Raw genomic sequence first — 10784 nt, forward strand, 5'->3', positions numbered from 1 at the left:
AATCACAGCCTGCCACCGCAGAGGACACATAACTCACTGCTACAGCCTTTATTATATGGCTCCCCAAAATGAAAAGAGCCTGTAGATCTTGGCTGTGGGGTATTGGAAATTAGTATTATCCAAAATAAAATTCTAGCAGATCAACTTAATACTGCTTTTAAGCTTGTTTTGAAACCAGGACATTTTTAACTGTATCTTGATAAAACTCCACCTCTGTCTATAATGGGTTCCTGATTATTAAACCCTTATTATAATATGATCACATATTTAAGCTGCAATTATGCTTAGCTTCCCCTTGTGCCAGAAGCCCTAAAAGAGAGGGATAGGTCTCTTTCTCAAGTAGTAATTACACAAAAACATACTATATTGTATTTTTTAAATTAAGTCATTGGGAGAAAAAGAACAATTCTGGGTCAAGCCAGAAGAAAAGACCAGAGCAGGTCAGAAAGTCAAAGTTACCTTGTACCCTGGTCCCTGTTTTCAGCTAGAAAATGGCACCAAAAAATCTCTACTCATTTAAAGCTTACCTCCCCAAAGTGAGTTTGCTACAATGTGTAGCAAACATATTTCACTTAGCCACTGATACAGAAAAAGAGTGATTCTCAGAGCCTACTGTCCCAAACTAATCATCAGTGATTACAGTGCACTTGGGCAAAAAAATCTGAAATCAGATTTTGTTTCTATGCCACAAACATGAAATTTCAGTCAGTGAAAAACTTCATTTGCATTTTCCTTTCTACAAAACCAAAACTCCTTCTTTGTAAAATTTGATTGTGGAAGAGCTATATTTCAATGTGAAATTGCTAAAGGACAGTATCTATAAGCGTATGACTGGACTGCAATGAGCCTAACAGGGGCTACTCAGTTATTAAAATATCCAGAAACAGATTAACAATTTTTCATAATCAGAGCAGCAATATCAAGTGCAAGAGGGTTAAATAGATGGAAAACTGCAGAGTGAGGTGGCTCTGGCTCCTAGGCCCCTACACAGCCTCTTCAATAAAGATTATTTTTTTTTTGGCCATTCCCTTGAAATACTCATGCTCCTTAAACCCTCCCTGATAGCCTCAGTGACATCCCACTCCCTGGTTCCTCTTACAAAAGACCTCACAGCCAGCATGCTGAGGCTAAATAACACCATCATCTTTTCCAAGGTAGCCTCTACCCGGCAGCATGAAGCAGTAATTTTCCACTTTACGAGCTGCACACAGTGCATTGCCTACAGCGGCTTGTTTAAGCACCCTGTCCCTGGGAAGAGAGCTGCTCAGAGGGTAACTCCTTGTGCTGCACCACCACTCCCTCCTCCTCCTCCTCCTCACTCGGCTGAGAGGAGCCAAGGCACCCCCAGAGCAGAAGGGGGAGGCTGCAGTACAGGCACAGCACCCCTGTGCCTCAGCACCACATTATCCTCCAAACTGAAAGGAAAATAAACACAAGTAGCACGGCACATCTTAATTTTCACTGCTGGTAAGTGACAGTTTTACTCAATTTTAGTCAGCTATCAAGTAATCAGAATGAATTAAGCAGCAGAAGGAAGGGCTGTGCCAGGATCCAATAAAGCAGTGTGCACTGGAGTGCTTCAGGGAGTCACTGCACATCTTCCTCTTATCATCATCCCCCCAGGTTCCCCATCACTGCCATCAGACAGCATCTCTGAGCAGCTCCAGAACACCAGGAAACCAGCACCTCCTGCCACTCCTATCGCCAGCTTTCAGAGTCAGCTGTCAGTCCAGCTTGTCTCCGTGGGATGGTTCCACACACATGCCTGCCTGTCTTTATCTGCTTTGAAGAGCCTAAGAAGGAGGCTTGAAATTGCCATTGACTCCCAGCAAGCCCCACTCACACCTTTAACTGAGAGCAGTGCTTGCACCTGGTCAGCACTGGTGTTCCCCCAGCTGAGATGGACATGGTGGGTTGAAAGGTTTCATGGGAAAGCCAAAGGCAATTTCTCCTTTAGACCTTCCAAGGAAAGGAGTAGCCTTGGGGACACTTCATTTCATGTTTGCACTTCTCTAAATATTATACCTGCTTTGGTCTCAAAGGTTACCTCAGGTGCAACCTTCCCATTGTAGGGATTGGATATTGTTGGCTGTAGTAAGGAGGGTTTTTTTATTATCTCCCCCTGGTCAGAGATCAACTTTCAATCCCCAGTTCTGTGTTTTGCACACTGTGCAAGACACGAGGGTATTTACAAATGCAAACTTCCAAGGATGTCTTCAGGGCACAAATGAGGAGGACGCTGGTGAAATCTCTGACTCCAGCTGTGTTTTAGTACTGCCATTAAGCTGTCACACAGGGGCTGTAACCTGCAGTGATTCCATATATAACTGCACACACAAGGCTTACGGTTAATGGCTCCCTCCTAAATCCTGACTGTCCAGCAGTAAGGAGGCTGTGGACACAGCCTCTATGAATTTAGTCAAGCACACACCTTCTCTTTACAGCACTAATAAATAACTATTCCCTTTGGGACAGGACTGAAAGCACACAATGGAAAAATGTCCTGGCAGGCTAGAAAAGGACATCTAAAGAAAAGTGAGTTTTGGCTCAAGGTGGTTGTTCCTCACAGCTGTGGTACCCTCCCTGATGCTGGGTGATCCTAGCCCACATTAACTCTGCTTAGAAAATAGATTTTGCCAGAGAGTGGTCAAATTTATACTGAAAGGGATGGAAAACACTTCTGTTGCATGAAGAACATGCAAACAGCCTTTAATTATGGAACATTACAAAACTACACTGATCCAAGACCCTAATTATTTTTTTTCTCCAACAGTTATTTGCCTCCTCCTACATGAAACACCCCCACCTCTCGGCAGCTCCTACTTCAAGCTCTTTGCAACATCTCAAGAAATTCAAATGCCTGCTCTTAGAGGAAAATAGTTTCTAATTAAACATAGAGTGTGGGTGTGAATGAAGCTGGGCCCACTCCTTGCCTCTCTGAAATCAACAGAAAAATGTTTTTCCTTTTTACCATGAGCATCAGCAAAGACAGGGGTGATGGGTCATTGCTCCCAGGCACAGTCTTGAGGAAACACAGGGTCACTGGTACCAACGACTAATGTGGATTTTCTTTAGGTTTGGGGAAAAAGTCTGAAGCTTCCTAAATTTCAGACTTAGGGTGCAGTCTTGGCTGGAAATGTGTACACTAGAGATTGGAGCATGCCCAGTGGGCAACAGCAAGCCAAGAAGGAGTGCTCATGTAAACATTAGCTACTTATAGGTGTGAACATCAGAGATCATCTTACAAACATTCCTCTGCACCACGTCAGAGCACGGTTTTGTGAGTTTTGAACCAAAATTAAGTATTTGAGAAATGTTACTCGTCCTTTTCATGGCAAAATAAGGTACTTTGCAGACTCAAAAATCTACTTACATAATTTTCAAATATACTCTTTCTTATATTCTGTTAATCTGAGGTCTAAATTTAAAAGAAAATATTCTAGCTTATAATTTATCTCTTTCTACTATAATTCATCCACAGAAACACCCAAAGAGTAGAAGAAAGTGTTGGAAGTGCAGACAAACACAAATCTTGTCAGCATCACAACACAATACAGAAAGACAAAGACAGACCATGGTTTCTATTCATCTAGGTGGCAGTCCTATCAGGCTAGAGTAGCTGTAGATGGTGTTCAAGCTCTGGATGATTTGGTCTCCACTTCCTCAGTTCCTCCTTAATCTTCCTCCACACACTCACACAGCTCTCTGCTCCTCGAGCCCCACAACAGCATTTTCACCAGTGTGGTTGTGGTTTCCATTTGGTAGTGACCCCACAGAAAATACCCACTTGGAAAACTGGAGAGGAAAAGATAAGAAGCTGAAAATTTTTCCTGATACCAGTAGGACCTCCGTAGTTTGTCTGAGATAATTTAGTTTACAGCAGCACAATGCGTCCTGGCAGTGTTAGAAGGGAGGTTCTCCCTCTACTCCAGAAAACGCTCCTGCACCGTGTGCAAGAAAAGCTGAGTGTGCTGACGGATTATAGCACCTCATATTCCATTTAAATTCTCAGTTATGAACACTCCAGTTATTTTTGCAACAGTAGCTGGTAAAGTTAGGGCCTGTGTGAAGTAGGAAGAAATGAGAAATTGATTTTATTTCAGTAACACAAAATTACATTTTCCTTGTAGAGCTACTCAGACTCTCAGGAAAAAAAGAAAGAAATCAGTAGCTGATCTCCAGAGGTCCATCCAGCCCTATATGCTCATCAAAGTTCATATTCCTGCAGCTAATGATATATTTTCCTTCAGACCTTAGCTTGTCTGGAGATGGGAAGAAGAGATCTGTTTTTTTCATTTTGATGAGGCTAGCACTTTTCAAAGTTCACCTATGCATAATCTTGGCAGGAAGATGTGCATCTAGCTGATTTAGAAGACACATTTGTGTCAAAATCCATCTCTCCTGATTTTCACTGAAGTGCTTCAATATGCTATGCTGCTTCACAAGATTGAAATAAATGCATTTCATACCTCTCATCTCCCCCAGCTCCCACCTTCCCTATAACTACGTTTCCATTCCTTTTTAGCAGAAATACCTGAGGCTGCTTTTGTTTTTCTTAACACCAGATTCAAACTCAGGGTGATTTGAAGACTTCTCTCTTGGACTTGTTTCCCCACAAGTCATAGCTCATCAGCATGGCAGCATCTCTTCTCCTGCATAAGAGTGGCTCCAGGGCTTTTCAGGTGCTGAGTTTGCCAGCAGAAGAGAGCAGTGCCAACACAATCTTCTCTTGCATTGATTATGCTTCCTCCACCACCGCCCTCCTCCCCACAAAATGTAAACATGTCACAATGCTTGCTCTCATTTAAGGCTCAGATGGGCTTTTTGGGGGAAAAATGTGTTTTCTCTTGTCTGTAGCAGACACCATGGCAAGATTTTTGAATTTGCACAGGATATATTTATACCCTTTAAAAAATCCTGCAAAAGACTAATCACCTTCAGGAATATCCTGAAACTGTGGCTCCAGCTGTTTTAACTTCCTATTCAGCCTCTTGGAGGAGTGATTAAAGCCAAAGTTTGAAAGATTTTGATGCAAGGCTTAAAGGTATTCCCACCCTCAGCTGCATCCCAGCAAGCATTATTTTTCTTGCAGGGAAGGCAGGAGACCAAGCTGTGTGATCACCTTCTAGCCACCCTGATTCACAGTCTTACTGGGATGCAGAGCAGCGATCAGTGGTTTCACACTGTTTTCAGGGCCTGAAACATCAGAACATTTTCTTTCCCCACCCCTGGGAGAGGGGCACAGTAGGGACAGAGAAACAGAAGGTGCTGAAGGGGAATCTGCTATAGGTCTGGTAAAACACTGGGTGGAAAGCACAAGCCCTGAAATGCAGGTTCTTATTCTACTAAACATGGAAACCCTTCTCCTTTCTGACCCCTGTGCAGAACAAGGGGACCTCCAGAAGGACTCAGTGCTGGGGGCAAAGCATCCTCCAACCCCAGGTTCTCAGCAGCCACCCCTGTGGCTGTCAGTGAACTGGGCCCCATTACCTCTGCTCAGGTGGCATTTCACACTGACTGCCCAAACACCACAGGATGTAATGTTAAGGACTTTCATACTTCTTATTAGAATAAGCTGAAGGACACAAGTGGAATACAATAAACGCTTTGACCTGAAGGATTTTTTTTAGTGTGTGTAAGGGTGAGCCTTTACATACAGCACAGAAATGCTATAATGGTATATGGAAAGGGACAAAGATACTGATAGCAAAGGACAAAAATTTTTCTATGTTAACTGAGCAGCATTATTCCTCAGACTTATTTAAAACTGAACCAGTTCCATCTGGCTTTAAGAATCCCCCAATACTATGTTTCTGTATCATGACAGGAAACATTTGCTGTGCCCCTGGGATAGTAACTGGACTCCTACAGATGTCATGCAGGAAAGCAGAATAATGAGTGCAACGGGAAGAGCAAGAGAGAGAAAAAGAACAGAGGATTCTCCAGTCCTTGCTATTTTTTTAAACCTAAATTCAAATTTTACATATGTAAAGGCATGGAACAGATCTTGTTTCACCTTGGATTGCTGTGACCTTGTCACAGCAGAATGCCTGGCTTTGTCTATATGCTGTGTTCCATCAGTAAAGGACATAACGAGTATCAGAAATCCTAGGGGATTGAACTAGAGGGTCTGGAGGTTGAAATATCAGAATAATCTTGCCGGTTCTAGAGTTTCAAATAATGACTAGAGCTGCTGAATTCTTATTCAGCTTGAACTTCAAGGGGATGACTACTGGCTTGCCAGGCTAGCACCAGCCTTGTAGGGTTACAGGCGCACTGCATGGAAACCAGCTCCCCATCCCGGTCCCCATATGTCTGAGCTGCTCCCAACCCAAGATACAATCTGTCATGCTGATCTGAGAGGAGAAATTTGCCCTCTCAAATTTGCACAGAAGATATGACTTTGTCCTTCAGTAGAAGAAAATTCTTTCCTTTCTGAAGACAGTTTCATTTCCTCAAAAAAATGCAGAGATCTGGGATTGAGATGTTTCAGAGCCTGAGTAATACAGATCTCCCATGCAATCCATCCAGGCCCCTTGGGAGGTTTTGAAGAGCACAGGCTTTCTGTCAGTGCTACACCATAAAAAAACTACACAATGCATTTCTGAAGAACATGAGGTTTCTTTGGCCCTGCAGTGAATGTAATGTGGAAGGGCCTAGGGAAAGGAAAAAAATCACTAAATGGGGGAAGCTTGTCAGCTGTGAGAGTTCTACCTGCAGATGCTTGAGTGACCCTCAGATGAGCTGGATTTCCTGAAAGAAAAGAAGGGCATGGAGGCAGAGAGGCTGTAAGGAACCATCAGTGGAACAGGGGCTAGTCTCTGAGTGTGCTCCAGTATCCCAAGAAAACACCAGGACATCTTCACCAGGATGCAGCGCTATATCTCATTATTTCTCATTCCAGCAAAAGTTTTGTCATGTGAGTAAAATGATTGATGGCCTACAGTGCTCAAAATTTTGGTCTGATAAAAGAGCCATAATGATGCAGTGGTGATTTGATGTGAAGTAGCATAAAAGAGAGACAAGCCACACTCATTGTCCTTTACACAAAACTCCTTTTTTCACTGTCCTTATTTTCCCAGAGGATGCAGCACACACGAATGCCTTGTCACACACATATGTCCTTGTCATTATACCCCCCCTGCCAAGGGCCAGCTTTGCAAGACAATTTTCACCCTTCCACATAGCTGTCCAGTGCAAAACTGCTCTATTACATATGGTCCTCCACTTAAGCCTTCTGGGACTAAAGCTATTCATAGGTTTTCCACTGAAATGATGGAGAGGAATGAAATCTAGTTCTGGCATAGGGTCTCTTTTGGCCTTAGTCCCTCCCAGTTGGTAACTTCCTGCTCTTGCTTTTCCCCTCTCTGTGGGGGAAAAATAGCCCAAATAATCTACACAGAAGTTTAGCTGTTGAGTGAAATTTCACAGCTTTTTATGGGTTTCACAGAATGACTCAAAGAGCCTATTAATTTGCTTTTCAGATTTTTTAGGTTTAAAAAAGAAATGTCTAGCAAGTCCTAAAATCCTTCTACAGAGCCCGGCTGGTTATGTTCCTCTTGGAGGCAAGTCTTTTTGTTCCTCTCCTCGGCTAGAAACCCACCACCTCCACCATCTTAATTTAGATTTTACTTCTAACAGAGCAATGTGAGCTGCACTACAGCTTCCTCAAGGGACTGCATGCTGGTCCCCATGAAAAGCAGCCCAGAGTGAAATCTCCAGGACCCAGGGAGAGTGAGGGATGAGCTCTATGCTGCATCGAATGGATATGTGCTCTCTCCCTATCAAAGACCCCTTAGGCCTCTCAATTTCCTTGGTTCAAGCTCAGGACCAGCACAGCTTTATTTAACTTAGACTTCCCTGTCAAAACTAGACCAAGCAAACGCAGAAGGTCCATCCAGTCCTGGAATTAACTTAATTTTACTTCGGAGAGAGAAGGTTGGGGGAAAAAAACCAGTCTGTGACTCTCTGAAAAATGCTGATTAAATACAACTTGGCAACAAACCATTATGGAGCATCTCTTGCCAAACATGATCTGGTACTTGCAACTTCCACTGAATTTCATTCCTATTGTAGCTGAACTTGGGGGAAATGACAGGGGAAGGATATTAATATATTAGGGGTTGAGAGAGAGCTGTTTTTCAAGTGAGACAGGAGCAATGAGTGTTTCGAGCCCCTCATACTTCAGTGAAATCCAATTTTCTGTCACAAATGTTGCATTAAAGAAAGAATGCACTTGGAAGTCAGAACCTGGGATGCTAAGCAGCATCTATAAAATGCCTGGAAGATGAATACTTTCTGTGCCCCTGTTGATTGCAAATGTAGCCTTCAGCCTGCAGCAGGAGCAAACATTAGCCACTGGTGCAAGGCTTTGTACTCAGAGGGCTTTGCAGAGAATCCAAATTGCAGCTTATAGTTCCCTGCAAAGGCTGAAGAAAATGGCTGTGAATTCCCATGCTCAGGAGCAACGTGTGCCTTTAAACATTTCATAAAAGTAGGGATCTCTGCTGAGACAACAGCTCACAAAGGCAGGCTCAGCCTTCAGCTGACATAAGCTCTGGCCAGCAAATTTCTGTGCTTAATCCTTGGAGAGTCCCCTGTGTCATGCCTGCTGGCAAGCTCCAGTTGGCTCTGAGACCCAAAGGGTACATGGAGGGAATCCACGTGATGGGTTACAAGCCTGGATTGTTTGGGATGGGATGGCAATCTGTAATCTTCTGACCAAATTTGTCCTGCCAGAGAACATGACAATAATAACAGCCCTCTTTAAGGATAAAGGCAAATCCCAGCACTGAGATTGGTGGGATCTCTAAGTTCTTTACAGCTTAATCACAGCAAAGCAGTCAACCATGAGGTTAGCTCTAAAGGGGTGTGTGACAAATGTGCTGGCCTTGAAATACAGCAAGCCTACAGCTATTTATTATCTCCTGGCTGTTCTGCAGGAAAGAGACCATGGTGGTAGCAGAAAGATGCTGCTGCCCCTGCTTCTCAAATCCAACACCCTGAAAGCATTAATGGAAAGATTCCCATTGTCACCCCCACTGAGAACTGTTCCTTAAGTCCTCCTTGGACTGAAATATTTCATTAGCTTTGGCTGAATTGCATATAGCTAAGTCCTCAGACTGGGTCCAGAAGTAATATGCCTTTTACCTCCTGCCCAATTCACCACTATAAACAAATCAGAGATACACTTGAAGCATGTCATAAACCATTCCTGGCTTAAATTTATGCAGTCTTAATAGCATTGCATTCAGAATAAACTTCCAAGAGAGATAAACACAGTTAGAAAATAAGGCTTTTGCTCTCCTGGAAACAAAATATATTCTTTTGTCACTACTAAATAATGAGAACATTAGTTCAAAACATCAGGAAACATTTCATACAAGTAGGAGAAGGATTTAGTAAAAAAGAGTATGTAATGGCAACTCTTTTCTATCCAGGGTAAAACCACCTGGGCGAAGCCATGCCACACCAGACACCAGCATGTGGCCCTAGCTGTCACTTCTGCCTTCCCATCCTAGGAATGGGAGCCATGGACAAGCACAAAAGCCTGTTTCTTAAAATAGGGTCGGTGACCTGAATGCAGGAGCTGCTGGAGCTTGAAGCTTTGTTTTATTAATCAGTTTTTATGCATTTACTTGAGGATTAACATAGGCTGCCAGCTTTATCAGCATTAATTTAGAGTACCTTGAGCTATTGAGGACAGAGCTGTCTGCTGCTCACACAGTGTCAGCACACCACCCCTGCTCAAGATTAAGGCACCATTAGGACAAAATGAACACTTCAGACCCACACTGCTTGCTACAGCTCTGCACTGTGGCACACCAGAGGGGAAAGGGAACACGCCAGAGGCAGCACTTGCAGGTTATTTGCAGCCAGAGGGTGCCTGGGGCTGTGAGGCTGAACGAGCAGCAAGCCCTGTGTGCTGCTGTCCCCCCACAGCAAATCTGATGTCTCCACAAGAGAGCACAACTTCCCAACAGCACAGAGGCCCCCAGAGCTCAGTACCTGAAGCATCTCTAAAACACAGCACTAAAAAGAATAGGACATATGTCCTCTAGACTGTGGTACAGAGGCTCAGCAGACATCCTTGCAGCTCATTCCACTGCAGCTCAGCTCCCTCCTGGCTGCCTAAACACCTCTTGCCAGATTCAGTCCAGCAAGCCTGGAGGGGCACTCTCTCCCCTTCCATCCTACCTTTACTTTCAGTGGAGCTTCTGCCATGGCAAAGGTTTCTGAGCTGCAGCAATCCACACAGACACCAGGAACCATCTTGGGGGCGGAACGTTCTGTGGCACAGTTTGTTTACAGCCTCAGCCAGCCAGCTGTAGCTGTAACAGTGCAGCAATTAACACCTCCCTAGCTGAGCATTTAATTGTTCTCTGCTGCAGACGGACACCTGGACAAAGATGTGCTAGAAGAGCTGAACATCTCCAGACATTATCTAAATCCAAGGGCCCTGAATCAAGGGTCACCACCCACACTGGCAAACATCTCCTGACTGAATCCAGTCACCAAGTCAGGTGTTAGTAAAAGGCCTGTAACAAACCTCTGACACTATTCAAGCAGCTCATACACCTGTGGAGTGTAACTACCTAGTCTTAATCTAAAGCACCTGTCTGGCATGGGCCAGAAAAACAGTTTGGGGTCTTGAAGCAGAAGGACTGGGAACTGTGATCAGATGAGAGGGACAGTTTAGACTCTGGGAGTGACTGAGCATCCACAGAGGCCTCTTCTTGGCAGAACATATGGCAGACCTGGAAGAGCAACTGTACTCTTGTGTT

The 10784-nt window shown here is 44.0% G+C and overlaps 1 long non-coding RNA gene across 1 annotated transcript in view; it reads right to left on the bottom strand.

Annotated features, from left to right (window-relative positions):
• LOC135446694 (uncharacterized) overlaps positions 1 to 10375 on the bottom strand; it is a 28937-nt gene extending 18562 nt beyond the window's left edge. Inside the window, exon 1 of the long non-coding RNA XR_010439867.1 lies at positions 10198 to 10375. This is a non-coding gene — a long non-coding RNA (uncharacterized LOC135446694). The remainder of the gene's footprint in view (positions 1 to 10197) is intronic.
• Between the last annotated feature and the right edge of the window lie 409 nt (positions 10376 to 10784).

The sequence above is a fragment of the Zonotrichia leucophrys genome, chromosome 4 (assembly GCF_028769735.1).
Source record: "Zonotrichia leucophrys gambelii isolate GWCS_2022_RI chromosome 4, RI_Zleu_2.0, whole genome shotgun sequence".
In the NCBI taxonomy this organism is placed as follows: Eukaryota; Metazoa; Chordata; class Aves; order Passeriformes; family Passerellidae; genus Zonotrichia; species Zonotrichia leucophrys.